Source organism: Corvus brachyrhynchos, unplaced genomic scaffold (assembly GCF_000691975.1).
Source record: "Corvus brachyrhynchos isolate BGI_N302 unplaced genomic scaffold, ASM69197v1 scaffold101, whole genome shotgun sequence".
In the NCBI taxonomy this organism is placed as follows: Eukaryota; Metazoa; Chordata; class Aves; order Passeriformes; family Corvidae; genus Corvus; species Corvus brachyrhynchos.
The window spans coordinates 17102100-17109984 of NW_008237239.1; the positions used below are offsets into that span (position 1 = coordinate 17102100).

At 38.9% G+C, this 7885-nt stretch overlaps 1 long non-coding RNA gene across 1 annotated transcript in view; it reads right to left on the reverse strand.

Annotated features, from left to right (window-relative positions):
- LOC108445613 overlaps positions 1 to 889 on the reverse strand; it is an 11240-nt gene extending 10351 nt beyond the window's left edge. Inside the window, exon 1 of the long non-coding RNA XR_001860547.1 lies at positions 107 to 889. This is a non-coding gene — a long non-coding RNA (uncharacterized LOC108445613). The remainder of the gene's footprint in view (positions 1 to 106) is intronic.
- Positions 890 to 7885: the final 6996 nt, after the last annotated feature.

The following is a 7885-nucleotide window of genomic DNA, read 5'->3' on the forward strand; positions in this document are numbered from 1 at the left end:
CGGGCTGCCCCGCCTTAGGGCGGCCCCCGCACTCGGCACCTCCGCGCCTGCCTTGGGATATCCACTTGTGGGCTGTCTAACCGCCTGGCACTTGGCCTTGTCTCACCTTTTGAGGTTCAGCGGTACTCGCTCTTTGTTTGGTTTGCACCTCCAGGACGGTCCCTGGTGTTGTTGTATTCCTTCCTCTGCTTTGTTTTGTGTTGCCTCTGAGAGAGGCTGTGGTCGTGTCCTTGGTTCTTCCCGAGTTCATTGTATCTTCCTTTGTGCTCTGTTTAAATATCTTTGCGGTCTCCTCTGCTCCGCCCAGACTCGATGGAGTGGGAGTACGGTGGTGTTCTCTGCTGTGGTGGTCTTCCATAGAAAAGAGCTAGTCTTGGCTATGATGGACGATGTACCTGAGGAATGCTGGACCATGTCTGGTCCTGTCCATCAGTGGTGATTATTTACATAGGTGGTAGTGTGGGAGGTGTGAAATTTTCCTCTTGGGAGAGGGGACCAGTGTTAAAAGCAGTATGTTTGCAATGTGTATCCTTAGTTGCCTTTGGGAAGGTGGCAGAAGGAGGGGAAAAAGGAGTCGTAGGAAATGTAACACATGCAATCATGCCCACCTTCTATTTGTGTGGAAAGTGATTGGTAAGAAATGAAGGAAGATGGCCTAGTGGGCTGAAATGGTTGAAGAAGATTCTTGTTTGTGTTGCATCAATCTGTTCTATAGAGGTTCTGGCTCTGGTCCTGGTAGCAGGAGCTCCTAAGGTTTGTAACTGTACCAGCCCAAGCAGTAGTGCCTTTCTGAATGATGTGAAAGGAAAAGTGACTGTAAGAAGATGATTTGGAAGATAAAGGTAACAGAGGTAATATAGCTAGAGAAGTGAAACCTTAGCGTGGTGAATTATTATAATGAGCTTTTAGTGTCAGTCACTCAGTGGAACTGACACAGCAATATCAGACTTATTCTTAGTTAAAGCAAATAGATGCGTTTGGTCTGTCCTTACTCTTCATGGACTGATGAGTTCTGTGTTACTGTAAGAATGAGCAAGTCCTTGGGATGAAAATTTCGATTTAATTAAATGGTAAACTCCAGGTTTGTGTGATACATGTTACTCATGATTCTCTATTTCAAGTGTATATAGGAATGTAGATGAGAGATAGATGACAAGAAAGGATAAGAAATTTTTATGTATATATCTGGTAATACAGTCCATAGGACTTGCAAAATTTACACAAGGCAAATGGAAATACTTTAGACTATCTTCATCTTTTATGGAATGAAAACTTCTAAGTGTTGGCAGTTAATTTAAAAATTATTATGCTACTTGTGAGTACTCACTTTTGACACCTAAGGAGTAGTAAGTGTTATTATTTTGTTATTGTAATTTCAGGAAGTGCTTTGGGTATCTGAAACACCCAGATTTGTACAGGGTATCAGAATACTCAAAATTGCACATTTGCTTCCGAAAACCGTGGTGCAGGTCTGCAACCTTATACTAATGAATGTAATCCTCCAACCAGATAAGTACCAAAGATCTGTGCAGTTGTAAGTTCCCAGATCTGCACAGAGTTACTGTGGTGCTGTCATTAGCGTGACGTCTGCAGGGTTTTGGAGCAGAGACCTCGAGCTCTGCCTGTTGGGCAGCCTCAGGAAGTTGTGCTTGCTACCCGTGGTGTCCCTTATGTAAGACGTTTGGCTAAAGAGGCAGATGTAGGATGGAGGAGGAGTAGGTGGTCCATTGCTGACTTCCTGATTAGCAGCATTCCTTGTTTCAAAATGGATTCTGTGAGGGTGAGGTGAAGACTCTTAAATTACTTTTAATGTGCTTCCTTCTGCTAATAAACACTAATGGACTGGGGGACTGTTTATGCTGGTGGCTTGTGATGTACAAAGTCGAGCTAGTAAGCTGTAAGTAACTGAGGTGGTGAGAAGTTGCAACTAAAGGGAGAAGTAATTGGAAAGAGAGAGGAATTAAGGAGCAGTGTTTTGGCCTGGTAAAAAAGTCTATCTTTGTAGTGTATATTTCCAGTTCTCCAGTATGTATATTAGCAAAGCTCTCGTCAGCAGCTAATGGTGATCTTCAGGAGAGGCTCTTTTCTTCTGTCTGGTGCGCGTGGCCATATCGCAGTGTTGCTCCATTGTGTGACTCCCAAGGGACAGACTGGAGCTCTGTATCCCAGAGAGAGCTGATTGATGCTTCTGAGTACAGACCCACGTACGCCTCCAGCTGTGCTCTGCACATGGGGTGAGGTTGTTGCATGAAATCATGGGGAGCTACCCTGCCACCACCACCCCATGTCTCTTGGCAGCTGCTTTCAGTACTTTAAAATAGAAAATAAATAAAATTTAATGTGTGCTTTTCTCAGTGAGTGTGCAAGCATGCGTGTTACCATTTGAAAAAAAAATTCCAATCCTTGGCTATAGCACCTATCATAAGAATATACATTCCTTGAGGAATTACAGGAGTTCCTGGTGGGATGGGTGAAAAACTTGCTTGTTTCCATAACTCCTTGTGCCTTTTGTCCCACAGTGCCCTTTGAAAATATTCTAGAAGGCATAAGATCAGGCAGCATAATACTTTTATCAAGTCTTACCAGAAAGCTGGAGTGAAAAGTACAGGAACCGGCAGCAAGGGACAGACAACAGGTGGAGGGAGCCAGGGGCTGTGAAGCATCAGTGTGTGTGTAACTGATAGGTCTGCCCTGTGGAGCTTCACACCCTTTTTCTTTTCTTTGACTTTTTGCTATTCCTGACATCTCCCAGTGCTATGTTTAACTTCCCTAGCATATGTCCATAAATACTTTTCACTGGAAATGTTATTTCTCTTTCATGAAAGCTGTGTTTAACGAAGCAAAGTAGATTATGATTATCAAACACTTATTCTTACTAAGAGTTCTTTGGGAATCTTGGGGAAGTTAATGGGTGGAGGCAGTACTGTGTTTTCATGTGTATTACTGGATTTATTTTCTGAAGTGAGGGGTAGGAGTAGTATACAAAATAATAATTTCCCCGTGTCTTGATTTTGTACATGTAACTATTTACAGCCTCCTCTTGATGTGTTTTACGTAGGCTGTGACAGGTAGTGTGTCACTGCATTCAAACAATTCCACTTGGGGTTAGTTTGGGTGAATTGCGTTTCTCATCTCTGCTGTTGCTGGAAGAAGAGGAGGATAGGATTCAAAAGCTTTTAGCTAGAGTATCTCTTCTGTTTTCATTGAGCTGGTATCATTGAGGAAAGAGGGGCTTTTATGTTTTTCCCTTCATAATATGTTGCCTTGTATTGTGTCATTAAACTGGGGAATGGTTTTCCTGAATTAAGGCAAAAGAGATGAACTACATAGGTAGAGGAGCTCTGTGTAAAAAGATTCAGAGATTCGACAGTTGGCTCTATACTACTTGCTGTATCATATTTCTAGTAAAGTTAATAAGAGTTTTAAATTTTAAGTCTGTAGTTTGTTTTTTCTGATATAAGGACCTCTAAGTCTGGCAGAAGAATACATGGTTTTTTTCCTCTATAGCAAGTGTAATTTAATCTTTTAAGTTATTATTATTATCTGTGAAAGTATTGCTGTTTATTTGTGCTGTGGTGTCTAGCTAAGTTTTAAGGTATTATTTTGTTTTGTACTTTTCAAATACCTCAAAGTTATTTAATTCTGCTGGAGTGATCTGGCATGTTTACAGTGGGAGAAGGAACAAACAAGGCAGGAGTGCTGGATGATAACTCTGGCCAGAGTCGAGGAGGAATGTGGGAATTGTGGTTTGTCTTACCTAGCCAGTGCTGTACAAGAATGATTGAGATATCATGGCAGGGGAGGTTTTAAGAAGGATAAACCAATGACCTATGATCATGTGATTTGCTTCATTATCATACAAATAATTATAACTTTGTCACATGCACACCCGTTTGTGGGTTAGCTGTGGGAAAGTGACATCTTGGATGCCAGCTCAAGTGGGTGTGGTTAACGATGCCTTTCTGACAGGGGAGCCTACAGGACAGATACATTTTAAAGAGATAAAAAATTGAACAGGGCAAAAGATAAGAGGATAGAATGAAGTGGTCAAGTTGGGATGATAATGGTTATACCATGTATAATTTTTTCTGATTTTTTTTTTCCTTCTGGATTTGCTTTTGCACAATAAGAACACATGGTTTTGATTTGGACAAAGGGGGCGTGGGAGAAAGTATCTGACAAGAATTCTTTCCTTCAGTGCCTTAAGCAGAAGAATGGCCTAATTTCCAAGCCTTATGGGTTCAAGAGTACAGCTGTATCTTTCTTATCCACAGGAGAAGGACTTGAGCAAAGTGAAGAATGCCTATGTTTTTTCTTGCAAGATTATTTTCCTTGATCATAAATACACCGTTAGGTTGTGTGTTTGTTTGAACAGTAAGAAGAGGGTATATTCTCCTAATCTTATTTTGAAGATTTGTGTTTCCTTGGTGCAGACTTGTTGTTTTACTTCACATCTGGAGCAGGCTCCTGTGTTGTGGGGGGAAAACACACGCTTAGCAAGAGCATTATGCATGGGGAGAGCAAGGTTCATTTTGAAGTTAACCTTCTGTGTGGATCAGAGACAGTCATGGGACAGGTGATGCACATATTCAGTTTCATTTTCTTTATGTGAAGAGGAATATTTTGGTACAAAGCATTGAAAATGTAGCTTCATGGTTCAGTGTTCTTTCTAGGCATCACGAATGAGTATACAGTGTTAAAGTTCAGAAAGAGTTAATGCTGTTTGCTTGTAGTACTTGTTTCATTTCATACTCCGTGGGGTTTTGAGGTTCATAGGTAAACATAAAGTTGGATTGTTTGTGGTTGATGTTCTGAAAACTGTACTTACATGGTCAGTGGACTTAAACACTGAACTAGAACAAGGAGAATATGTTCTAGGGAAACTTACCAGTGTGGTCTTTACTATTGTATGTTTCTGGTCCTGTGGACTTACTGTTTATATTAGTAGAGATTTTAAACATTTTTTAACTCTGCACTTAAAATGTTTCAATCATCAGTAAAGGCATTTTTTTCCCCCATGACACCTGATTACATTTGCAAACAAATGTCTCTATCATAAATGTGTTAAGTTTTTACTATCGCAATTGCTGTTGCTTAGCAGAGGAATCTCCTGCCAGCTTCTATTTGATATCAATAGTTTAAACACAGGAAAAATAGTAATTGAATTTTTAAGTGTAGATAGTGTGACTTCTGTAAAATCATGTTCTCAGTCAGTAATTTGTAGTTGTATTCATGGAATTTTTTTTCTTGTTCTCAGAATTTAGATAGACCTCACCTTAATGTCTTACTGATGCTTTAGAGAACTTTTAAACAGTGTTCCAGTAAAGCAGATTCATTGAGAAACTATCATGCAAGAAGGAGACGATTTTACAATTAATGTGGAGCTAAAAAACTATAGTGCAGCTACAGCCCTAAGACAGGTTTCTTACAGATTGGCCTACTCACAACTTGAGAGTTCGAGCAAACTTTTCATATGTTGCAGTATCAGAGAGAAAGCATTTTATCACTTCTCTTTAGATCTTATCTTTTAGTAACTTCAGCCTGTTCTTTATTTTAAAATACATGTTTACAGTCTGTGCTGCCCTCCAGGTTAACCATACTACTTGTAAGCTGCTGCAGACAGTGACAAGTTTCAAATTTAGCTTATTTATGTTGTGGTCATGACACCATCTATTTTTTTTTTTGTTGTTGGAAACACAATGCTTGCTTTTTGTGGTTGGATTTGTTGGTGTGTTTTTTAAATTTTTCTGGAATTTCAGAATAGCCAAAAATTTTTTTTTAGGATTTCACAATTTTTTTCTGGGTCTCGATTCTTGAATGTTTGCTCTGCTCTAGGCAGTGGCAAATTAAGAAGAAATATTTTCCACAGTTGACTGTTTGTGAAAACAGCCATGAAAATGGGAAAGTTTCATTGAAACATTCACATTGTTCAGTTTAATGAATATAATGCAACTCAATCTGAGTTTTAATAAGAAGCTCTTTCTCCACATCAACTACCAAGCCTGTTTAATTGTTAGCATTTCTCTATTTCTTTCACATTGTCAATTAGCTTTTCTTTGGTGTGTTCTCTGCGCTCAGTGCTAAACTGAGCTTTAAATTGGGCCAGTTGTATTTCATGTAAGAATGAATCATCTTTGTTTTTCTGTGAATAACTTAGTAAAATAGCAAAATCAAAGGCTTGTTGAGATCTCAAGGTCAGTTTGAGACTTCATAGCTGTATGTGATGATTCAGCTTAGATTGTTTTGGTGAGCATCCTAGTGAATCTAAGGTTAAAAGTTCCAAGATGATAAGATGGCCCTTGTTTTTAAATACATTTCCCTGTGACTGTTTCAACTTTTATTTCCTAGGTAGTGACCAAACATGCTGTAGCTATTGTGGGAAAATAGTTGAAGGCAAGAGCATTTGAAGGGACTCTCTGTGCTTCTCATGATACTGATTTTTTTTGACCCGAGATGGCAATTGGGAAAAAAAAGTTTGGTGGTGGGGTTTTTTTGATTGGTTAGTTGGGGGGTTTTGTTTTCTCTTTTTTTTAATATAAGCATTTTTTTTCAGAGATTTTTTTGTATGCTTTCAAAGAAAACAGCAACTTCTGCTGAGAGGCATATGTTCAGCTGTAGTAAGGTGCTTGCACAGTTAAATTCAGCTGGGCTACAATTAACCTTAAAAGCAATGAACCAAACATGCTGATGGAACACTGCCACAGCTTAGTGTCTAATGATTGATCAATAGCTGTATTTATGTGAAACCCAAAAGCACAGGTTTATTTGGCACCTCTGTAGAGTGAAAGATCATTATGCTATTCTAAAATTCTCCATCTTATCAGGACAGCTGATGAACAGTCACTTCACATTTCTTAAATCCTTGTGGAAAGCAGTTTCTCTTGCTGGATTGAATGTGTATGTGAATTTTCAAGCTCTCTTGTTCTGCTGTTTGTTGTATATGGTTTCAGGAAAAAGTAATTTTCCTTTTTTTATCTTGCTGTTCCTGTACTTGTGGGACACCTTAGGTGTAGGTTGTGAGAGTGGTCTGCAGTCCACTTGTTTGGTTAGCATGAATGTGCCTTAAATTAAGATGACTTTTAGAGAGAATTTTTCATGGCTGTTCAAGATTTAAGTGCTCAGTACCAGTGACTTCTGTCCCTTTGTGTGCAAACTATTTCAAGTTAGGAATGTTTTATTCAAGTGAGTGATTGTTACAGAAACCTAAAATCAAAATACAGTAACACAATGTATATTGAAAAAAGGGTTCTTTTTCTTCACACTTGGCTTCTTTAAAAGCCTGACAGTATCTCAGAAAGAGGACTCTTGGTTACAGTAAACTATAGCCAGAGTAATTGTTTATATTTCCAAAATGTATACCCCATCTAAAAGAGCACTGAATGCCCACACACTGATACGTGTATTCACAGCCATAATGGTTTCTGAGGTAAGGGTTGTTACACGTAATGGAGTTTTGCTGAGGTTGGAATGAATCACATTTGACTTCAGACCAGCCTCTGCATTGTTCAGTGTGACCCTACTGATGTGCTGGCAGTAAGCAGAATAATAATCCTGGTTTTTGTTTAAACACCTGTAGAATTCACAAAAGTAGCAGAATGTTAATCAAAGCAGAGGATGATGCCCAAACTTAACATATATTTAAACTGATTGAACATAAGGAATTTTGTCCAGCTGTGTTGCAGAACTGTATTTTAAACATATGCAGTTGTGATACGTTGAATAATAAGACAGAACTTTACTTCACCTCTGATGAAAGCACTTGTGTAGTACATTGATGTTCATGTAGCTGAACATACAGAGTTGCTGGATAGCCCATGGCAGTCTTTTGCAAGAGCAGATAATGATAATATTACTGGTGACAAAGTCTAATTGCTTCTGTATTATA